The sequence below is a fragment of the Polyergus mexicanus genome, unplaced genomic scaffold (assembly GCF_030449975.1).
Source record: "Polyergus mexicanus isolate NDT 795.1 unplaced genomic scaffold, iyPolMexi1.0 SCAF_6, whole genome shotgun sequence".
Classification (NCBI taxonomy): domain Eukaryota; kingdom Metazoa; phylum Arthropoda; class Insecta; order Hymenoptera; family Formicidae; genus Polyergus; species Polyergus mexicanus.
The window spans coordinates 10,023,173-10,038,890 of NW_027223326.1; the positions used below are offsets into that span (position 1 = coordinate 10,023,173).

General features: G+C 37.8%; 2 non-coding genes across 2 annotated transcripts; both read left to right on the forward strand.

Annotated features, from left to right (window-relative positions):
- The first annotated feature begins 10,436 nt into the window (after positions 1-10,436).
- Positions 10,437-10,537, forward strand: Trnay-gua (transfer RNA tyrosine (anticodon GUA)). Its single transcript has 2 exons — positions 10,437-10,473; positions 10,502-10,537. It is a non-coding gene; the product is annotated as a tRNA-Tyr (tRNA).
- Positions 10,538-10,957: 420 nt separating this feature from the next.
- Positions 10,958-11,064, forward strand: Trnay-gua (transfer RNA tyrosine (anticodon GUA)). Its single transcript has 2 exons — positions 10,958-10,994; positions 11,029-11,064. It is a non-coding gene; the product is annotated as a tRNA-Tyr (tRNA).
- Positions 11,065-15,718: the final 4,654 nt, after the last annotated feature.

The window sequence follows — 15,718 nt, forward strand, 5'->3', positions numbered from 1 at the left end:
CATCCCGTTCTTTTCCCTACCTCTCCCTATTATCGCCTCCGACCGACCTAATACCTCGTCGTCGGAGTGTCCTTAGGAGGATCCCAATCGAATCCTCATTATTCGTATATTTCATCTCTTACCTCGATTGCGAGCGGAGCGATTTCACAGAGTAAAAAATTGGCGAGCTAAAAAATCATGCTGCTCTTCCAGGTCACGTTGCGGAAAGCGCACCCACAGAAAAGATTTCCGGATCTAATGCTATTACTCTTCAATCTATCATAAAATAGGATCGATATAGCGACAATCATATTTATTATTGAAAAAGGAATATTTTAATCTTAAATGGAAAATTCTTAAATCTAGAATAAAATGGTGCTATCCCGTTAATTTTCTCACAGAGATGAAGATGGAAATTTGTAGCGATCTAACATCAAGTTATTCTAAATGCAAGAATATATAAGCTTAGATTTGTATATGTTACTCTTGTCTCGAGATAGTAAGACAATCTTATTTAATTCGAGAGAGAAGAAAAGGAATTATTGATTTAATTTTAAAATTGTTTTATTTTTATACCGCATAAGGTTGTGATACGATTAAATATGTCAAGAATATTTTTTGTCTCGTTATATAGAAATCCTTTCCGAGAGTGCGGTTATCATAATTGTACCATTTTGCCTCGGATTTTAAAGACCGTCGTTACTCTAATTTTATTGCCCGAGTTTACCCGAGGAAACTGTCAAAGTAATTGGATAAATTTATAACTATACGATAGCTCGAAGCTAATGTGAAATCGGAGAAGTCGTTTCGCCCATGGCGCTTGGATCTCTAAAGTTTACCGCTGCGATTGCGAAATGCATATTGTTGGCGGCGATGCGTGATAAACGGAGGAGAATTTTTATTATATCTATGGCCGATTATAAATGTCAATTTGCATACGGCATTTCGAAGATGCGCCAACGGTGCACTGACCCCGCAGCTTTCCTCGCCCGCGCGTTCCCGTTCTTCGCCTCATCTTTCCTCGATTGCACACTACAATTCTCATTCGGTCTCTCCTTGAATTACTGCGGATCCTTCGTAAGCCGACATAAGCTTTACCTTCAACTTCTCGAATGCTCCTAGAAATATGTAAGCGAACGTGTCGCACGAAGAAGCAACGAGGGATAGTAGTTGGAGAATGGCTGTCTCTCGTCGCTTTTCTCGCTACCTTGATTACTACGTTACAAGAAATGTAATTATCGCGATAAGTGTCATTGCCTAAATTACACATGTAAGTGTAAGATTGCGATTGATAAAATGCATTTTAGAGATTGCAATTCGGAATTTTCCGGAATAAATATAAATTAATTTTGAGATAAATATAGAATCACGAGTATAAACATGGATTTATGTAACTTTAAAGATCTATAAAAACAATATAACAAGAGATTAAATTCGAGAATTGTTAAAGATAATTCGAGGAATCATAAATCATCTGTCAGCACCTCGCCATTTGCCAATCAATAATAATTTATTTTTACTATATAAATATTAGGTATGATCGATCTTTCTTTCGATCAGTTGAAATATATGTATGTGTGCGAAAACCTTGGTGAACGAAGGTCCTCGTGGCATAAATGTATTATTGCAAATTGATCCCGCACATTTTCGTTTCTTTCATGTTTTTCGACAAGAGCAGCTTCTTTTTCCGAAAGATTGTCGTTGTATTTGGTAACTTGTTATTACAAAGTGCCAGACTTAGTTTCTCAATCTTGCAATTTTCCGTTCTACACGTGCGATCAAGAAATTAACTTTCAAAAGTTAATCTTGCCCATCATTGATTTCTTTGTCGTTCTACCGAGTTTACCGAAACTGAGAGAAAAGAAAACAGAGACGATAAAGTTGTAAGATTTAATTAGTAAGTTGAAAAAGAAAATTGATATTTACAGAGATTGATATTTTTGTCTTAAAATTCTAGATTATCGAAAACATTTTAACTTTTCACAAAAGCCATTAGTTTTCATTAGGTTGAAATAATTTAGTAATATAGCTTTTGGATTTTTACAAGTAAATTTTGTATGATATTCATTAATATCCACTTAATGTATTTATCCAAGTTTATCAAAATCTCTCTCGAAAGCACGTGTCAAATTCAAATTTGACTGGATGAATCCAGTTTTCGTCATTCGAAAGTTAAACGTGCTAACTCATTATAGAAGTTCGGCGTTACAAACTATTTGGAATTTTTGAAACAAAATATGATTTACAGTCCGGAATTTAATTAGATTATGTCGCAAGCTTCTACAGTGACAGACTCTCGTCTTTAATATTCTTCAATTTACAATCACTCTGGAAACTTTGCCCAAAAATGTTCAAATTTTATTCGCTACGAAACAAAGTTTCGTATAAACCGAACAGCGCGTGCAAAAATTTTGCACGCGAGGTCACCCGTACACGTTCAAAAAGTAATTGCTATTATTTTTATTGTGGATTATTTAATTCCAATTTTTTATTTAGCATATTTTGGCAGTCATTTCAATTAAAAAAAAAAAAAAAAAATAGAATAAATTGATTTACTTATTTTATGACAAACGTGCAGCGTATGTTTCAATTAGTCGGATCAATCCGAAAAGTCGATCATCTCGGGATGCCGGAATAACCGTGGACAGTGACCTGTTCACGGTCAAGGTGAAAATCACGTTGTCCCTGGTGTGCGTCTATCATACGAAAGAGCCCTCTTTTGCTACGCGATCGGAATTCAATCGATTAATCGACGTGCTTTGATCGACGATCATTGATCTGACCCGTTTACCTCTACCTTTCGGTTACACGTGGAACGATACGAGTTTCTTTTCCACAACATTTTTATATTCAAACTATACTCGATTAATCTTTTCGTGAAAGATTTAAAACTCACGCGCACATTATAATTACAACCGTATCGCATACATAAAAGATTCAGCAAATTTATTATTTATAAATTAAGCGAGCGGATAAATCGATAAAAATGATATCTTCCCAGCGGACTCTTTGATGTTTTCTCATTAGATATACATTGCAAAACGTACAATGACGTAATTGTTATGAAGTAGGATTGCGAGATGTTCAGGTTGCGAGCTGCTACGTGCGAAATATAATTTTACAAGCCTGCAAAATTATATATAAAATATAATATAAGACGAAGTTCGAGGCGAAAATTCGCGGCGCGATTTTTCCTGTGAAATTTTCCCGTCGACGAGGAATCCCGCTTTGTTCGGCGACGACAACGACGACGATGTGTTTTTGCAAGAAACGCTTTAAACGCCGATCGGAAGGTAGGAACGGTCGAGGGCGTGTCAGAAAAACGAGGAGGACGTCGCTGCATTCTCGATGCAGCTATAAGTAGGCGCGCATAATTATGCGCATCTCGTATTTCGAAACGTTTCTTCTCTCTCCGCGGCGTCGTTATTGCGCTGCCGTGCGCGGCTCGCCTTATCCAGACTTTCCCATCGAGAGAGACACCGACGCTTTCCGATCCGGAGAGAAGCGAAGGCGGAATAATCGGGACACTTGGCCTTTGTGCAACGTGTCAAAACTATCGATATTATGTAGAAATGCAAGAAAATTATTCGCGCTTTTCTTTTTGTTTCCCTTACGCAAAATTTAACGAGGATTCTTCATCCTTAACGTCGAATGTCAAACGCTCGTTCTTGCGTATCGCGGAACGACTAACAAAACGATTAATCGATATAAATGATTTCTTAAAGGGATTATGCTTCGATCGTGATTGAATTTCTCAGATTTATGAGAAAGACCACGGTTGAGCTGAATTATATTTCTCGGCGATTTAATTGCAAAATCATCGGACACGTGGCAACGAAAGCGGTTTACCTTGTGACAACAATCTTCTGCTTCGCTTCGCGTTCAATGAAGAAATGACTGTTGAACAGCCTAATAAATGTATGCGTATATTTTTATGTGTGTTTCGTCAGATTTATGATATAATTATATAAAATCCCGTTTCACACAATGTGGCAACTTGAATTTTCGGAAAGAAAAAATTCCTGTCGCGAGAAAACGAGTCTTGGATCGGTAAAAGTTCGTTCTCTGCGTTCTCTTCTACGAAAGATTTTGAGCGAAAGAGAAATGAAATTAGAAATACATTAAGAGGGTGGAGCAATTCTTATGTATATTTAATAAGTTTTTAAGGCCGTCGTCGAGAAAGATTTCAATAACAGATTCTCCAGATATTCTATTCGAACGATCTACTAGCGACGTATATCGACAGTCGCGATCTTAATGTATGCAGAAAGTGCGCATTACGAGAATAGTTGAACAAGAATGCGACGGGAAGAATTATTAGCTGTGCTTCCGCGAAAAATCTCAATTTATTCTTACGTTCTATTAAATAAAAAACTTTATGCACGCGCGAAGATAAGCTCTCGTGGCACATTAAGCCGATACGTTAATCAAAATCTGTAATAATTGCCAGCCTCGAGCTAATATCACGAGTCGCATCCGCGAGGGATAAATTAATTAAGAAGATAATATTACAAAGAATCGCTTCTTTACACGTTGTGCCGAGAAAGATCAGCAGTTTATTAATCTCACGACACACTAGATGTTTAAAAATAAGAAGAGAATTTATAAATCTCGGCACACATTTCAAGATTGGTTACGCAATTTTTCCGCAATCTTTTTTTTTTTTTCTATATATTAATCGAGAATTAAATATCTCGTTATAAATGAAATGTCGATTAACGTTGAAAGACGCGGAATAATCGGACGTTGATTATTTTTTATCCCGTAAACTTTCTGAAGGAGAATCGCAGGAGAGAAATTCCGCTTGGAAAGGTACGTCGGCCGTTTTGCTCTCTGTAGGTAGGTAGGTGAGAAGGAAGGTGGTTCACCTTGCAGAAACAGCCTTCCGTTATTTACCGTAATTCGTTCCACGGCCAGTGAGACGTTATCGATTCCCGCCATCGATAGGAATGCAATCGAGCGAGCTTTCGTCGAATTAGATCTATGTATCATACATCAGGTGTTCATTTCTCTTCACTTTTTCGTCATCCGTGCGAAGGACGCGGCCGTATTTGATGCAGCGTTTTCACTGCAGTTGCAGCTGATGCGTTTGTAATTTTACAAATACATCTCGTAGGAAAATTTACAACTCTCAACGCACATATAATGATCGCATAACACATAATGATTGCATATTTGTTGTCATTAATTGCAGGCAATTAATTCTCGTTAATTGTAAAGTTATTTACTTGATGCTTCTGTGCCTCGTGGAAGTTCAACTGTTGACTCTGCCTGACTCGCATGTCATTTCTCATGCGACTCACGCGTCGTCCGGATACTTATTATGCGTTGAGTCATTTCGAGACAAAGAAGAATAGCGTCTGTAAGAATTCTACGTATAAGGTTAAAGAGTCAAAAATATACATTGCAATTTTTTTTTTTTTTACCATATGTGCCACAAATGGAATCAGCTTCTGTTCTTTGAAATGTGCGTTGTGTGCACTTCTTCAGTTCGATTAAAAGATGCTAATTAAGAAAGTCCTCGATAGGAGGAACGATTACGCGATTCGAAGAAAGTCCATACGGCGACCCAAATTTTGTGATCCACCTTTCTAAATCGATCTCTAGATCGTGATGTATCGACAGGGCCGGGTTAAATCAATAAATTGTTTAAAAACGAGACAATTTTTTGACAGGGAATTAAATTTTGTTGAATTCTTATAAAAATGAAAAGAAGAATCCGGAGAATATTAATAAAATGATAAGGATTCCTATTTTTATCTTTATTGTAAGATACGCACGAATGTCCGAATTCGATTTTGTTTTTTTCGTGCCACAAATTTATGAAAGTGATTTTGAGCAATACGAAAACATACATCAAACGTCGATTTGTGTATCGCATCTGTCAATGTATATTACTTAATATTACTATCACATGACTGTAGAAATTCAGCATTGATCTATGCACCTCGTTATACTCTTCTTTGGCTCATTTACTACCGACAAGTTATATGTTATTCAAAAAGTCAAGGTGATTTAAAATTGCTCGTAAAAAACGGAGACGACGAGCCCTATCAAGAGAAAATAATCATTCATTTTTGAATCGAAAATATCCACTTTGCCGAGTATGCAAATAAGTTGCTAATTTTTTAACGCATCATGAATAATATTTCAACATTTAAAAAAAAAAAGAAAAAAATTAATTTTTACGTTATTGTGCAAAATAAATTAATAAATATATATGTATAAGACAAATTAATTAGTATAAAAAAAAAAGAATTGTTTTTAAGTAAAAGTATGTATTTATATCCAAAAATAGGAGTTCTGAAATATTTCAGTGGATTAATTAAAATGACCCACCCTATATATATATGGAGTAAATATAATAAATAATAGATTTCTATCATACTTGATTTATATCATTTTCTAATTTGCATTGGAAGATTATATCTGATATTGGAAAACGTTCTTGTAACTGTATATCTTCTTCGTTTTTGATAAATGCGTTATTTATCTACCGAGGAAGCGATTGGTCTTCGCGCGATCAAACGGCAATAATAGATCATAATCGGGAACAGTGACATCCCGGAAATTCCTCATGGACGATTATTTCTGTACCTTTCTCTCCGCAAGATGCACGTAACTTTATTGCCACTCGTTACGACGACATGCGTATGCAACGCTCGTACTTAAAATACGCTCACCAAGAAGTACTTATATCCCGTTTTCTTCGGGCTAGACAAAGATATTTATATAATATACACATGTCTCGAAAGCGTCTCTGATACGCAAAATGAAATAGATTTATTCGAGATTGTTTTTTCAAGAGTAATTGCTCTTCTGAATCATTTTAATTTTCTTATAAAATATTACTTGCGTTATTGGATGTCTTTAAGGATATTTCATAGCCGTTTTATAATCAAATGAATGACCACCTTGTCACGCTTTCGTGAAGATGAACGCGACACGTCTCTTCGAACTGTAACGTTAGAAATCGCTGGTGAAATTTAATTGTTTACTGGAAATATGTGAGTCAAGCGAAAATAGAGCGCCAGCAGTATCATCATTTAAAAAAAAAATTTGTTTCGGTTTTTCATACAAAATCGTCCATTACATTATATTTTCTTCGCGGAAATATTCACTCATCCATTCGCGATGTCGATCAATTTCCAATCAAGTTTGACAGAAATTGTTTACTTGAAAAATAGATACAGAGCGGAATATATATCGACGTGACGTTTCTCATTCTAAAATATCTTCTTCCAACTTGGTCACGCGAATCCCCAAAAGGATAGCATTCTTTATTAGAACGTGAAAGAACGAATAGACGTTTTCCGCACAAAGCGACATTAAAGGTTGTGCTACTTCGACCTTTTTAATCCTTAATTTTTACGAACTTTGCGTAAGTTATCCTCTCGCCATCAGCTGAATATCAGCTCCGATATATGACTTCGAGCTGTTCGGACTCACAACCGAGCCGTTCGATTTTCGAGGAATTCCTGATTTTGTAACTCTCTGGCGGCCTGAGATGACCTTGCCTCTTGTCACTTTCACCAGTTTGTCCGCAGGGTCGGACGAGTTGGTGATACACGGATAAAAGACCCTGATGCACTGGATAAAAGATCGAGTGAGAGCCACGTACACGTGCTCATTTCTTCCGATAAAACCATGCACGCATATGTATGTATACGTTCGTAAACGTACACGTGCGTGCTACGGTGGTAGGGAGCGGTCGACCTTGCCCCTGAGGAGACGCACAGGAGATGGAGTGCGGTCAGAATGTCCCTGGAATAAGAGCTATCGATCCGCAAAATTCATAGCTCTTCGTGGACTGATCCGAATCCTTGACAATTACCCAGATTTATCCGGGAACCTCGTGTTAGTTTCGAGCAACAAGAAAAAATAAACTCGAGAAACTTCGTGCGTTACTGAAGAGAGTCCTAAGAATTAAATGCGAGAAGAAGCGCTCTCAGATTCTACTTTCCTCTTATCCGCATTGCATTTAAATCATCATTAGACAGGTTTTTTAATCACTTTGCAAGAATTCGAAAACAATTCGCCACTTCTTTTTTCAATAATCGCAAACAACTCGTGTTGTTTCGTTGGTGCGTCACACATGTTCGGAATGTCCCTGAGAGGAATCATGACCCGCGCCGATCATATATCTCATTTAGCCGACGTGGACTTTCTGTAAATTGATAGCTCGAAGGATCGTGTCCCTTTGGGTGATTAAGGCCTCGAGGCGAGCGTGTCCGTGCAATTTATGTGCCATGTGACGCCTCGAAGGCGTGCGAATTCGCCAAGAACTTTCACTGTCAAATCGTCGTATGCGATAATCGTCTCGCAGTTCGGTGCCGAAATCGAAAATTCAGCTAAGGAGGAAGGGGATGAACAAAAAGATGCGCGAGGAAGGGTGGATATTCATCTGGCGGGATCTCTCGATGAGACACGCTACTGAGGATTACCAACCCCAGGAGACTTGAAGATTCTCGTATGCCTAAGCATGAGATGATGTCTCAACGAGATGTGAGCGGAATATCCCGTTACACAGCTCGTATGTACAATACGATCAGCGATTCACGTGACTGCTTGACGATGATTTGCATTCGATGCGCGAATTGCATTTAATTTTCTCGCGCGTCATTTAATCAGAGATTAATACAACTAATTCTGCATATAACGTCTTTGTGATTGTACTTTATTTTTTACGAATGTTATATAATCTAAAATATTTAGTTTTCTTTATGTTAAATATTTTTTATTAGACATATTATTGAAATTATGATTCTACATATTTGGGACTACGATTATATAATCAAATAATTATTATGATATCTTTTAATGGAACGATGTGCGCGTCGTGACTTTTAATATCACGATACTTTATCGTCTAGTCCTTCAAGCAAGAGAATGGAGAAATAATCTGTTTACTCGGTAATCATAATCTATTTATTCGTGATCGATTGGATAATGCTAATATGTAGTTAAGAAAATCACATAATAAGTAATGCTTCTGAGTTCTGTTCAATCCAGATGATTACATATGTATCTTCTCTCGCCTGGATTTCTCTCTCTCTCTCTGTCTTTCTCAAGATGCGTCTGTAGATAATACGAGATGTTGTAATAAACGTGTCGTAATAACATGTCGCGATACATCTTTGATATATATTCAGTGACATTAAAAAAAGATGACTCATCGAGCAGGGGGAACACGATGTTTACGAAGAGTTGAAAGTTGAAAGCGATAGTGGAAGATGCTTGAGGCTCTCTCGCGCCATTCTTGAATTCAATTTCGTTTTCATTTTCGCGACTTCCTATAAAGTCGATAAAAATATCTCTCCACATACCTTCTCGATACTTTTCCTAGAAATCTCTGTAACATCTGATCATCTACGAATAATATCGATAAATTCTTGTAAACGTAATACATATTTATATAAAATCAGAGATAGATGTTTCTCTCCCTGGAAATACAAATCAGTTAATTAAGAAGATAAGATGTTAATTATATTTCCTCAATATTTAATAAAAATATCATGATATTAAAGAGAGAAAGAGAGAGAGACGTCAATCAAGAATCCATTAACAAACTGTGTTAGTTACTAAATCTCGGAGCAATGTAAGGACATTCTTCCACACACGCATACACACACATATGCCTTTCATTCTAGAAAAATTCTTCCCATATTGCGTCTCTCAATCACCCGTTAAAACACGTGGAAATAAGAGCTCGTGAAGCGAACTGACAGCAAGGACGAAGCCGGACGATCGATCGCAAGAAATTTGCACTCTCGTGACACTGAGGAGACGATCTCGAGATCGAGTAACGATCGCTCGTTCGATCGATCTTCCGGTCGCGTTCTTGCTTGCATCCGAAAGAAAACATGTCGATCCATTCGGAGGAGTCATTCCTGCCGTCGACGAAATTTGTTTCCGATGATTTGATTTGTTTCTGATTGATCCTATTTTTTATTTTCTATTGCATTTTAACGGCTAATAACCCGGAGCACGTGCTCCTCATCGATCTGTGGTTTCGTTACCGGAAAAAATCTCCTTCTGGAGAAAAGCGGGATTTTCCATCAGGTAGAGTCCGTCGTTACCAGAAGGCAATCCACCTGGCAATTTGTCCCTCGTTACCGTAACGCGGTTCGCATAAACGTCCACTTTCGGATAATCGTTCCCGCGACAGACTCGAGAAGGAAATTCTTGCTCGTTCAGACGGAACGCTCAGGTGTAACGCCGGTAGCGGAACACAGTTTATTATTACGATCTGTATCTGTCTTGCGATGAAAGTGTTACATTAATATCGCGGCGAACACGAGTGAGTGGCAAAAGAGCAATTATAGTCCCCGCTAGTGGTGTTGTAAATTTTACGCCGTTGTTTTGTAAATTGCCACTCTATCAATGGCGTCGATTGACGCGGTTGTACTATCTATCAATTTCTTCATGATGGTACAATTAAATCCAATTAACAACTGCCTTCGATAGCTCAGTTGGTAGAGCGGTGGACTGTAGTTATTTGATTGTTTGTGAGAAAAGAGACATCCATAGGTCGCTGGTTCGACTCCGGCTCGAAGGAAAACTTTTGCTTGCGATAATAATAACAACATCAATAATAATAATAATAATAATAATAATAATAATATATATTAAAATTTTACAATTAACATGAGATTAAAAAGAAGATTGGGAAATAAATGTCATTTTGAAAAAAAATATGGTAACAATAGAAATTAAATAATATTGGATATTACTGATTATAATTGAGAAAAAATGCAAAATATGATGGATTAAAATATTAAAAAGAAATATATATTAAATTATTTTTCTAGAGAACATTTTCACAAATCGCTCTTTCAAATTTGATAGATATTTCATTTTACATTAATATCGCCTTAATTTGAGAGCGATGATAAGTGATAATAAGTGCGTTATTTATAATACGTATAGATAAAGCCTCTTGGAAGATGTGTGCTACTTAAGCAAGCTTCATCACAAGCCTTCGATAGCTCAGTTGGTAGAGCGGTGGACTGTAGAGGTTTAAATGCTTCATTAAGGTGTAGAGGAGATATCCATAGGTCGCTGGTTCAAATCCGGCTCGAAGGACATTCTTTTTTTTGAATCGCTAGGATACAATCTGCTGAAGCTGATTGAGTCCTGGTAATAATAAAACTCACTATCGTATTCTTAATTCATTATATTTTACCGTTATTTGTCTTTTTTTATAACAATGATTAGATCTTTGGAAATATTGCATATATTTTACTTGTATTATCATTGAATTAATTCTTTCTTTATTCCTCGTTTAAGTAATAATTTTACACATTATGCATATTATAATATATTTAAATAAATAAAACGCATTTACAATTTATTCTACATACTTTGCAAAATTATCCGAGACTCTCGCATTTCGCGATGTGTATTCGTAAATTTGTTGTTTTCTCTCTCACTAAGCGGAATTAATTTTTTTAGACGAACCACCGCGTTATCTTCGCCAGTGAAATTGAGCATTGCGAGAAAATCTCCGATCCTGTCCCTTCCTCGAAACGTCGAGCGGCAAGGGGAATTTCAATTAACGATGCAGAGAGATAGGAGCCTGCCATCGGATGTTTATCTACATTGGCGCCGATTAAAAACAAGCAGCGGCAAAACAGATAGACGAATACGCGTCACACTCGTCTTCCGTCACCCACTGACCTAGTAGGAGTCAATTTCACCGACTCGCTCGATTTCTTTCTTTCGAAACTCGCCGAGCGAACGAGCAGCGAAATTATTAAATATTCCATTATCGAGATTCTTGCGCTCGCAGGTGCTTTGTTTAGCTCAGGAAATCGCCAGGCCAGTCTTCGAAATCGCATCCATCCCCATCTTCGTCCTCTTCGCGAATTATCGTTAATAATGCAACAATACGCGACTTTTTACAGATCGATCCGATGTGCTGGATTTAATCGATATAATTTCGCTTAACGCAAAAATAAAAATTCTTTTTGAACATTCTCGCATAATCGTACGCAGAAACGCCGGATTAAAGCTACAAACGAAGGAGAAATATCGCAAGAATAATATTTATCGACGCGATAACTCGGGACCCCTAACGATAGGGGATCCCCGTTCGGGATCCATGAAATTTTTATTACCCTCGCCAAAGATAATCGATCCGGTGCGCGCACACGCGATTAATACCCGGTGACCCATCTGAAAGCCTCGCGCGTGATTCTACCATCTGGATGGCGCCGTTAGGTGTGTTTCGTCTTTAAACAGCGACGGCCTTGCTCCGTGGCTCCACGAGATACGCAGCTTTCTCTACTTTCGCTTATGCGAGATTTTCAGGCTGTCGTTTAACGTTGTTGCGAGTATTTTATTGGGAGGCGATGCATTCTACAGCAAAGTAGAGGAGAAAATTTCTTCTACCCAGTGTGTACAGGATCAACGTTGTCTTTCCGCATTCGGTCGTTAAGCTGGTTGTCTCTAGCATTTTCATTAAGTAACATTTAATTAAGAACGGTTAACGGCATGCAATGCTTGATCAATTGATGTAAAATGAAAATTTTTGCCAATTGGAAAGAAGGTCCTTTTGATCCAGAAAATTGAATAATAGAGTATTCGTCTAATAAATCAAGATTAATATAATTTTTTTAAATAACGTATAATTATTAAATATTCCAAAAGATTAAAATGTTTGTCATTCATTGTAATTATCTAGTTGCAACTGCATCTTAAGCGATTCAACATTCTATAAAAATTTGCTAGGAATTATTATCTATGACAAGCGCTATCACAGAGTGCTACTTTAAAGATGCCGTCTTTGTGTTGTTGCGAAAACTATTGGCATTTCTTTCTCGGATAAATGGCATTTGATCGTGGGTGGGACTTTCCATTCACGCGTGACGCAGAAAAATTATCGAACAAAGAATTTATACCAGGCGTAAAGATGGCTTGCGATCGATTGAGTAAGGCACTTGATTGAACAAAGGAAGAATAATGTTGCATTTATCATTGTAATTTATCGTATACAATACACAAACAAATATATAAGTTATAATTTTGCGTATTTTAATAGCGTGAAATAAAGAGGCGAATCAGAATAAAAAAGATACACGGTCAATCGCGTTTAACTTGCCGTTTACGATCGAGATTGAGAAACCTGTTGCTAGTTGCGGATAGAGAAGCCCCTTAGAATCGACGATGGAATCCTTTCCCATCGGTTGATTAAGCTCGTCTCGACGCGTGGAAACGATGATGCTTTAAACAGCGACGAAAGAGAGGACGCATCGGAATGCAACCGTCGCCAGGCGACGTTGTAGGGGCCGGTTGTAGTATTTCACGAGATTAGAATTATTTTTTTGCCGTTCTCTGCCGCGCGAATCTTTTCTTTCTCTCCGATCTTTTCTTTCTTTCCTTCCTAGCGGATGATAAAGCGTGGATGAAAACGACATGGTGAAGAGACATCCCGCACATTATTGTCGAACGTATTCTAGCATCGTTCCCTGCAACGTCTGCCACACACACATATGACAGAACAATCCCGCTACGTATAATCCGCCTTAATTCGCAAGGCAAATTTGATAACCGTTTAAAACAAGAGGAGTAAAGAGCCATTCAAGAACCACGCGCTTCATTGCGAGCCATTGTAAATGCGCTTCTCGTTTTGTCACGATTTAATTCCTCGCGTGGAAAGAATTTCTTTCCCCTTTCAGGATGCACTTTTATTTGCCGCGTCTCAACTTATATCGACGAAAAATTCCAAACTTTTATTTACCTTGCAAACTTTTTTAAATTATAGGCAAGGCAAGATCTCTGTAAATATGATTTAAGCATTGTTAAGAGTTTGAAGTCTCGTAGAATATTTTAATACTGGTTGTGAGAAAGAAATGTGAAATAACAGTAAATTTTATTCATATCGCAGCGATTTAGAGCACATTCAATCAATTTTTATTGTTATGAAAAACTTCGCCAATTATTCTTATGTGATAATAATAATCAAAAAAATTACGTAACGCTCAAAATAAATAGTCCAAAATATGCATATGAAAAAATCAGTAGGACAATATAATCGGCTTCACGATATAATCGGATCACTAAAAACGATCGCTTGGATCATCGCCGACGCTCTCGAAATTCGGAGCACTTTCTTGGAGAGTTTTCTCAAGGCGTGGGAGGATCGGGTGATTCTTAATTCTTCGCATCATCGATACCCACGGCATCGCATTCAGATCAAGGCCGCAACGGCGACTGGATGGCAGCCGAGACACGCGAGCGAGATTTTCACAGCAACCACGAAACCGGAATAAGGTTTTCGTCGTCGTGAATAAATTGAAATACCGTCCTCTCATATTCGTAATGTATGGTATGTACATGTGTGACACATCGCAATCGCATATCGGGGCATTTAACAACACTAACCGGACACAAATCGATCAAGAAAACATTCGGAACGTGTTCTTGGGAGAGAGAGAGAGAGAGAGAGAGAGAGAGAGAGAGAGAAAGAGAGAGAGAAAGAAAGATGACTCGGCGAGATCGCGATTCATGAACAAGATTTTTCTCCGGCGATCTTTTTTCGCCGTTCGCACGGTAACGGATATTCCGCTGCGTATTTGCATCTCGCGATATTTTAATGGCACACATTATTAATTCCAAGACAAGTACCGAGACAATTAATGAACGAATGAATAAAGAACACTCCGTTCTCTCATTGTCTTGGGTTTTAGAAACGAATCTCGCTCCGGTTTGGCGGTCAAGTTTGCGAAGTTTAAGCATACCCCACTTTCCATTCCGTTACCGAACGATCGTAATGAATAATACGACGAGCGCGCGCCAGGAGAAAGAGAAAGAACGAGACAGACCGCATCGTGTGTGTGATTTCTCATAATTTTTTATTCAAAGGTTCGTCGAGAGAACGCTATGTTGGTAGTATCACTTACTTTTACAAATATACATATACAATATTTAATTTCCATATATATAAATTTATATATATATATATATATATATATATATATATATATATATATATATATTTATATATAGATCGACGGAACCCTTAAAAAAGTAAGGGCACACTTCGAATCGGGGAACGATATTAATCTGGCGGTTTTCATAGATTACTTCCGTCGTGGGAGGGAAAGGGGGATTGAAGGAAGATATTCGCCGATAGATCGATATCGGGCGGGAAATGAGAGATGCGAGTCAGAAAGAGAGAATGAGAAGGGGACACGGTTATATTACACACGGGATCCCCCACTCGCGGATCGCCAGTCGCCGCCATCGAAGGAGATCCGCGATTTCTCCTCATGGGATCGGGTGGGGCGCGACATTTTGTTTTGCTTTTGTGCCGATTTCGAATGGAATGCGCGCGAATCTCGTTGTCGTCGTCGTCATCGTCGTCGCCGTCATTGCCGTCTCGAGAACTTCGAGAACGCCGCGTCTCTCGCGAGTCTATCACAGATTGCTGGCGTATAATGAATGTTACTTTAATTACCAGCTGATAACGAGGCACGCGTGAAAAAGTTTTGTAATTTTTACGATTCTCTCAAATAATAATGCAATAATTTTTTTTATATAATTTGGATGAAGCTAAACTTCAATATTGAAGAGATGTGTGTGAATGCGAAGCGGATAGAAAGCTTCCCTCTATTTTATTCGTCTTTAATCCATTAAACTCTGTGTAGTGTTCTAGTTCTTAATCGAACATAATCATCACAGATACATCGTTCTCAACAATAAAACATCGAAGTACTCTGCGTTGATACCACTGCTT